The sequence below is a fragment of the Chiloscyllium punctatum genome, chromosome 15 (assembly GCF_047496795.1).
Source record: "Chiloscyllium punctatum isolate Juve2018m chromosome 15, sChiPun1.3, whole genome shotgun sequence".
Taxonomy (NCBI): Eukaryota; Metazoa; Chordata; class Chondrichthyes; order Orectolobiformes; family Hemiscylliidae; genus Chiloscyllium; species Chiloscyllium punctatum.
Window position 1 is genome coordinate 50884877 of NC_092753.1, and position 8183 is coordinate 50893059.

Sequence of the window (8183 nt, forward strand, 5' to 3'; positions counted from 1 at the left end):
TGAACGTATCTAACTCCATTTCCCCCCCAGCTTCTCCAAACATTCAGTGTATAGGCCTAAGCTGGTACTCAATAGTTCACCAATGTTTCCTGGAATATAGGAGACTAGTAGTAATTTTGATCGAAGTTTTCAATGTCAAAGGGAAGTGCAAGTTTTTTTCTATTTATCTTATTTTGGTTGATTGAGGAATCTAGGACTAGACAACATAGCCTAAAGATTGGAATCAGGTAAACCACCATATACAAGAGCAGGAGGTGTTTAGAACTCTCTTTGTCAAATGACACGTGGTATTTAGTCAAATGTTAACTTTTAATCATAGGTTGCTGGATGCAGTGAAGCAAATAAATTGAGGCATATGAAGGGAAGGCAGGTTGATGGTTTTGGTCATGAATCAGCCATGATCTCATTGAATTGTGGGACATGTTTGCAGTCTGTGCCTGTTCTTATATTTTCCTACCACATTCCAAGTCAACAGCATTCCAAACATCAAGACAAGTGGCTGAGAAGTACAATCATGTCCAGAAAAATTAGCCTGAACTATTTCAGCAAATCTATTACTGAGGTAGCCAAATATGATTTCAGTAAGCACCCTAACTTCAGTAATAAGAATTCATATCATCTTAAAATTGGAAAGAATGATGCTAAGCCGATCAAAAAGTGGATAACATCATTATGCTTACCTTTGGCTGCCCGTACAAAAATATCATTTTTCTATTGTGCGTGGACAAAAACTAACTGAGGATCACTGACAGGCCAGATTCGATTCACATGATTATAGTACTCCATGTTAGTTGCTGAAGGTTGTGGGGTGACCATTAAGGGTGAAGGATCATATCCTCATCCTCCACTCACCCTGGTAGAAATATAGGTCTTGAGCCCAAAAATTATGCCAAGATGCTAAAATGCCAGGGACAGCCTTAACAAGATGTGAGAGAGTTAAACACTAAACTAAAGCAAAGAATTGCAGATGCTGGAGATCTGAAACAGAAATTGGTGCAGAAACTCAGCAGGTCTGACAGCATCTGTGGGGAGAAACAGAATTAACATTTTGAATCTGGTGACTCTTCATGACAACTGTCCTGGACCCAAACGTTAACTCTATTTCTCCTTACAGATGCTGTCAGACCTGCTGACTTTCTCCAGGAATTTCGGTTTTTGGTTCAGCTGAGAGTGAAGCCTTCTTCCATTTGCTGCTGGCCAGCTTAATGTAATCCCACAGTGCTGGAACACAGTTCCAAAAGGAGCCTCATAGACAGATTTACAGGAAATCTGAGGATCATGATTAGGGAGGTTATCAGGACCTTAGGAATGGCAGGGTGCTCCATCTAGTTGTACCAGGTCTTAGCATGAGTTTGAAGGGTGCAGAGGTAGGTGAGGCCTATTTGAAGCTATCACAGATAAATGGTGTTAGCGGTGGAGGGTCAAGTTTTAGATGCCTGATTTTGAGGGACAAAGTGGGGGTGTATAACACTGGGGTTTGTTCCTGATGAGCAAAGGTGGGTCCCCAAAGGAGGTAACAAACCACCTCCCCCTCTTTTACCACCATTCAGCACAAATTGCAAAAATACTGGGTTGTCTTCCTTCATTCCAACTTCCCCAGACGCACTATTACAGCAGAGGTGAAATGATTCCTTTAACTAGCCATTAACAGCTAGCAACTCATTCCACTATATGTCCCTGCACCGCACACCCGTCCACTCCCTGCACCTGTAAATAGGCCAGCAGTGGGCAGTAAAAGGTCTCCATGTTTCTGCTGAGTAATAGCGGGACATAACCCTTAGAAATTCCAAATTATACTGAGTCCATTATGAAATATTACTTTGTGCCAGCAGTTTCATAATGGTCAGTTCCCAACAGTAAACAAGCATATCATGTACTGGCACTCAGTGGTATGTAGTGCTGAGGATTGAAGCTTGAGAAATGCTTAACAGATAGAGTGCTAGATAAATCAATCAGCAAGAATCTGTGATATTGAGAGCCTCTGAACATAGCATGCAATGGGCTCATTTTAGCTTTGTATTTTATTCCGACAGGAGAATTGCATCATAATTCATTTGGATCACTCTAAAGAATTCCAGGCATTCAATGCTATATGAAAAGAACATTGCAGGGAAGCCTTTTTCAATTGTGTTAGATCCCTTAAGACTCACTGAAGTGGTTTGCACAAAAACGTGCTTGCTTTATTTGCAGCTATTTCTGATTTTATTTTTGGCATTTTCCAATCAGTACATTTGTACATGTTCCTGTTTGGAATCTTCACAAAAGTTCAACCAGGCCTCACTTGGTTTTGCATTTTTCGAAGAGTTTTGTCTTCCTTCAAGGTGTGTTTTTCAACTCCTAAATGCATGTTGAAAGACAAGCAGTTAGTCCAGCACTAAAATACCTTGGTCACATATTCACCCCACTTAATTCCATTCTAGGATCCCAAAATTACATAGACTTTGACAGAACTTGCACTGCACTTGCTCCATCTAGTTGTCACAGGTCTTAGCCTGGGTTTGAAAAGTGCAGAGGTAGGTGAGGCCTATTCGAAGCTATATGATTGTTATGGTGCACAGATATATGTATTAACATATTAACCAATTCTGAAGAATAGTCATACTGGACTCAAAACATTAACTCTGTTTCTCTCTCCACAGATGCTTCCAGATCTGCTGTGTTTCTTCAACATTTTTCTGTCTTTACAGATTTCCAGTCTTTGCAGTATTTCACCTGGATCCAAATTTGGTTTCAAAGTAGAAAATAGACAGTGATGACCAAAGGTTGTTTTTGTTATTGGAGATATGTGTCCAGTACTTAGTGCTGGGTGTGTTTGATTTTTGTATCGTACGTTATTGATCAAGACACAAAAATAGTGATATGTACTCAATTAGTAAATTCGGAGATGACACAAGAATTGGTAGTGTGATAAATGCAGTGGAAAGATTGGTTGCACGACAATATAAACAGACTAGTCAAATGAGCAGAACAATGTCAGATGGAGTTTACTCTTAAAAAGTGTGAAGTGATGCACTTTGGGAGGACTAACAAGGCAAAGGAGAACACAATGATGCTGAGAAGTACAAAGGATGAAGGAACATTGATGTGCATGTCCACAGATCCTTGAAGACAATGGGACAGATGGACTACAAAGGCATATGGGATATATTCCTTTATTATGCAAGGCACTGAATATAAGAGCAAGTTGGTTATGACAATGTTGTATAAGATGTCTACTGCTCCTCGGATGCTGCCTGAGCTTTTCCAGCACCACACTTTTAATTCTAATCTCCAGCATCTGCAGTCCTCACTTTCGCCCTGCATAAGGTGTCTGTTAGGCCACAGCTGGATAATTCTGGTCACCACACGATAGGAAAACTTAGGAGGGTGCAAAGGAGACTCACCTGGAAGTTGTCTGTGTTGGTACAACGCACTAGGAAGAGAGACAAGATAGGCTGTGGTTGTTTTCCTCAGAGCAGAGAAGGCTGATGGGGGATCTCATTAAGGCATTTAAACTTATGAGACATGTAGGTTGGGGCTATAGGAAGAAACAGTTCCCCTTAGTGGTAGAGTCAGTAACAAAAGGACATAGATTTAAAGTAAGGGGCAGGAAGTTTAGAGGGATTTAAGGAATTTTGTTTTCGCTCAGAAGGTGATGGGTATCTAAAGCAAACTGCCTGAGCATTATACAGGCAGAAACATCACAACATTAAGAAGTATTTAGCTGAATACTTGAAAAGCCATAGCATAAAAGACCATGGGCCAAGTGCTAGGAAATTAGATTAATGTAGATTGCTGCTAGATTATTAATACAGACACGGTGGCCCAAAGCATACCTATCCATTCTTTAATACTCTATCACTCTGTGACTCTACTTTTGCACAATAATTTTTCATTCCTTTGTTTAACAAGAATCTTTCTATCTATGTCTTAAAAATATTAAATGGGCAGAAGTTTCTGCAAGCATGGACAAAGGCAAGAAAGTTCGGTAAACACAATGAGAATGAAAAACTCCGATACCCCAGGTTTGAGAAGAAACCTCTGAATTACCCCTTAAGGTTTAAATGGTGAGTTTTGAATCTTCCTAAATGTGCAGTCACTACTTTCTTTCAATACTTTCACATCTCATTATTAGTGAGTTTCACCTCATTCCTACGCAGCTCCAAATTCTCCTCTCCTTCTCTGGGAAACAATAAACAGTACCAATTTCCAACCTGAAGGTCAGAGCGATTCCTGGCAGCAGCATCTTGCCATTTGATTGTCCAGGCTTTTATCCAACTTCACCATCATCACCAATTCCCTGTGTACTTCAGGGACAGTGTCTTCTTCCAGCTTCCAGCTGCATTCACCAGCTTCACCACATCTTCATGGCTGCTTCAGGACTTCACTTTAAACTCATGCACATTGATGTCTTGCTTGCTTGTGTCAAGTTCACATTGGCCTTAGGGACACACACACACATACATCATGTATCTGCATAGCACTCAAATCACGTTGGCTTCACTGAGAGGATACCAGTCTCTCTGACTTGCTTTGCTGTTTAACGCGGAGAAAGAGACAGACCCCTCATCACATTCTGAGCACTTATCAGACAAGGGAGTGGACATTTAGCAGTATGGTACAGTAGTACGTCACTGTCACATATAGATGTGCCAGCAGTTTATGCAGTAAATATACAGTATACTTCTGGTGAATGCTTATGTCTGAAAGAATAAAGGGAGTGGATGAAGGGAGTAGTTGAGTGAATGGGGATTATGGTCAGGGTTACAGTGGTGCTGGAAAAGCACAGCAGGTCAGGCAGCATCCGAGAAGCAGGAAAATTGACATTTTGGGCAAAAGCCCTGTAGAGTGGAGAGATAAATGAGAGAGGGGTGGAGGTGGGGAAAAAGTAGCATAGAGTAAATTGGTAAATGGGGGTGGGAATGGAGGTGATAGGTCAGAGAGGAGGGTGGAGTGGATAGGTGGAGAGGAAGATGGGCTGGGAGGACAGGTTATGAGGGTGGTGCTGAGCTGCAAGTTTGGAGCTGGGGTGAGGTGGGAGAAGGGGAAATGAGGAAATTGGTGAAATCCACATTGATGCCCTGGGGTTGAAGTGTTCCAAGGCAGAAGATGAGACGTTCTTCCTCCAGGTGTCGGGTGGTGACGAAGCGGCAGCGGTGGAGGAGGCCCAGGACCTGCATGTCCTCGGCTGAGTGGGGGGGGGAAGTTGAAGTGTTGGGCCACAGGGCTGTGTGGTTGATTAGTGCGGGTGTCTCGGAGTTGTTCCCTAAAGCGCTCTGCAAGGAGGCGTCCAGTCTCCCCAATGAGGAGGAGACCGCATCGGGAGCAACAGATACAATAAATGATATTGGTGGATGTGCAGGTAGAACTTTGATGGATGTGGAAGGCTCCTTTAGGGCCTTGGATGGAGGTGAGGGAAGAGGTGTGGGCACAGGTTTTACAGTTCCTGCGGTGGCAGGGGAGGGTGTCAGGATGTGAGGGTGGGTATTGGGGGGCGTGGACCTGACCAGGTAGTCACGGAGGGAATGGTCTTTGCGGAAAGTGGAAATGGGTGGGGAGGGAAATATATCCCTGGTGGTGGGGTTCATTTGGAGCTGGTGGAAATGTCATTGGATGTTATGGTTAATGCGAAGGTTGGTAGGGTGGAAGGTGAGCCACCAGGAGGGTTTCTGTCCTTGTAACGGTTGGAGGGATGGGGTTTGAGGGTGGAGGTGCGGGACGTGGATGAGATGCGTTGGAGGGCATCTTTAACCACATGGGAAGGGAAATTGCAGTCTCTAAAGAAGGAGGCCATCTAGTGTGTTCTATTGTGGAACTGGTCCTCCTGGGAGCAGATACAGCAGAAACGGAGGAATTGGGAATATGGGAAGGCATTTTTGCAGGAGGTAGGGTCGGAAGAGGTGTAATCCTGGTAGCTGTGGGAGTCAGTGGGTTTGTAAAAAAATGTCAGTGTCAAGTCGGTCATCATTAATAGAGATGGAGAGGTCCAGGAAGGGGAGGGAGGTGTCAGAGATGGTCCAGATAAATTTAAGGTTGGGGTGGAATATGTTGATGAAGTTGTTGAACTGTTCAACCTCCTCACAGGAACACGAGGTGGCACCAATGCAGTCATCAATGTAGCAGTGGAAGAGGTAGGGAGTGGTGCCGGTGTAACTACGGAAGATGGACTGCTCTACGTAGCCAACAAAGAGACAGGCATAGCTGGGGCCAATATGGGTGCCCATGGCTACCCCTTCTTTCTGGAGGAAGTGGAAGGATTCAAAGGAGAAATTGTTAAGGGTGAGGACCAGTTCAGCCAAACGAACGAGAGTGTCGGTGGAAGGATACTGTTGGGGACGTTGGGAGAGGAAGAAACAGAGGACTTGGAGGCCCTGGTCATGGCGGATGGAGATGTAAAGGGATTGGATATCCATGGTGAAGATGAGGCATTGGGCGCCGGGGAAATGGAAGTCTTGGAGGAAGTGGAGGGCGTGGGTGGTGTCTCGAACATATGTGGGGAGTTCCTGGACTAGGTGGGATAGGACAGTGTCAAGGTAGGTAGAGATGAGTTCAGTGAGGCAGGAGCATGCTGAGACAATGGGTCGGCCAGGGTGGTCAGGCTTGTGGATCTTGGGAAGGAGGTACAATCGGGTGGTGCGGTGTTCCCAGACTATGAGGTTGGAAGCTGTGGTTAGGAGATCTCCTGAGGTGATGAGATTCTGTATGGTAGGGAGATGATGGTTTGGTGATGGGGGGGTGGGGTCATGGTCGAGGGGGCGGTAGGAGGAGGTGTCTTCAAGTTGGCGTCTGGCTTCAGCGGTGGAGAGGTCAGTGCGCCAGACTACCACTGCGCCCTCTTTATCTGCAGGTTTGATGGTGAGGTTGAAATTGGAGCAGAGGGAGTGGAGGGCAGCACATTGTGAGGGTGAGAGGTTGGAGTGGGGGAGGGGGTAGACAGGTTGAGGTGGTTAATGTCTCGGCCGCAGTTCGAAATGAAGTGGTCGAGGGCAGGTAATAGACCAGCATGAGGTGTCCAGGTGGATGGAGTGTGCTGGAGGCGGGCAAAGGGGTCCTCGGAAGGTGGGTGGGAGTCCTGATTGTAAAAGTAAGCATGGAGGCAGAGGTGGAGGAAGAAGTGTTCAACGTCATGGCATGTATTAAATTCATTGATGCGTGGGTGGAGAGGGATAAAGGTGAGGCCTTTGCTGAGGACTGATCTTTTGTCCTCAGTGAGGGGGAGGTCAGGGGGAATGGTGAAAACTTGGCAGGGCTGGGAGCTAGAAGCTAGGACCTGGTGTAGGTGTGGAGCTGGGAGTTGGGGGGGCAGAGCCTGTAACTGGAGTGGATGTGGTGTTGGGGGGAATGGGGGTGGAGTCATGGTCAGGGGTGGTGTTCCCCTCAGGGTTCTGGGGGGCAGGGATAATGACAGTGGGATCTGTGGGGGGAGCGTGTCAGCAGAAGGCAGGTGAGTGGCGTTAGTGGGGGCGGAAGTGGTGGCAAACACAGCGGTGGGGGGGGTGGAAGTCACTGAGTGTGTGACATCAGCAATGATGTGAGGCGCGGAAGTGATGTCACATGTGGTGCATGAGGAATTGTGAGGGGTGGAATTGGCTGTGTTGTCATCCATACCATGGGGATGGTAGCTGCAGAGGCTGGGGGAATGTTCTGGAATATTTGAGGAGTGCTGGTTATGGAGGTGGGTAGATAAAAGTTTGTTGTACTTCCAGTTTTTGATGTTTGAGATGGTGTTGAAATACTGGTTGTTGAGAGTATGAATTCTCCTGAGAATATAGTACAGAAGGGGTCCTTTGCAATTCTGAGAGAGTGTGGCCCTCAGCTGCAGCAGGGCTGACTGTAGAGAAGTTAGGTGCTGGCGCATAGCTGCGAGTGTGGAGCGAAGGATCTTGAAGGAGAACTGTTGCTGGTGTTTTTGAATCTGTTTGGATCCGAACTCTGCTGGTTTAAAGGTGGTCAGGTGTCCGTGTGGGATGAGTTGGTTACGGAGGCAGGCACTGAAAAAAGCAAATGCAGCTATGGTAGCGAGTCCGTTTCAGGATATGGTTGAAGAGCTTCAGGAGTTATGGTGAGTCAGGGGGTACTGTCATACCCAGCTAAGGTGCTCATGTGATCTCAGTCAAGGGATTGGCCTCGGTCAGACAAGCACTTGATCCAAGCAGAGCCTGGAAATATTTATCCTTACACTACAGGGATTAGACCATAGTCAG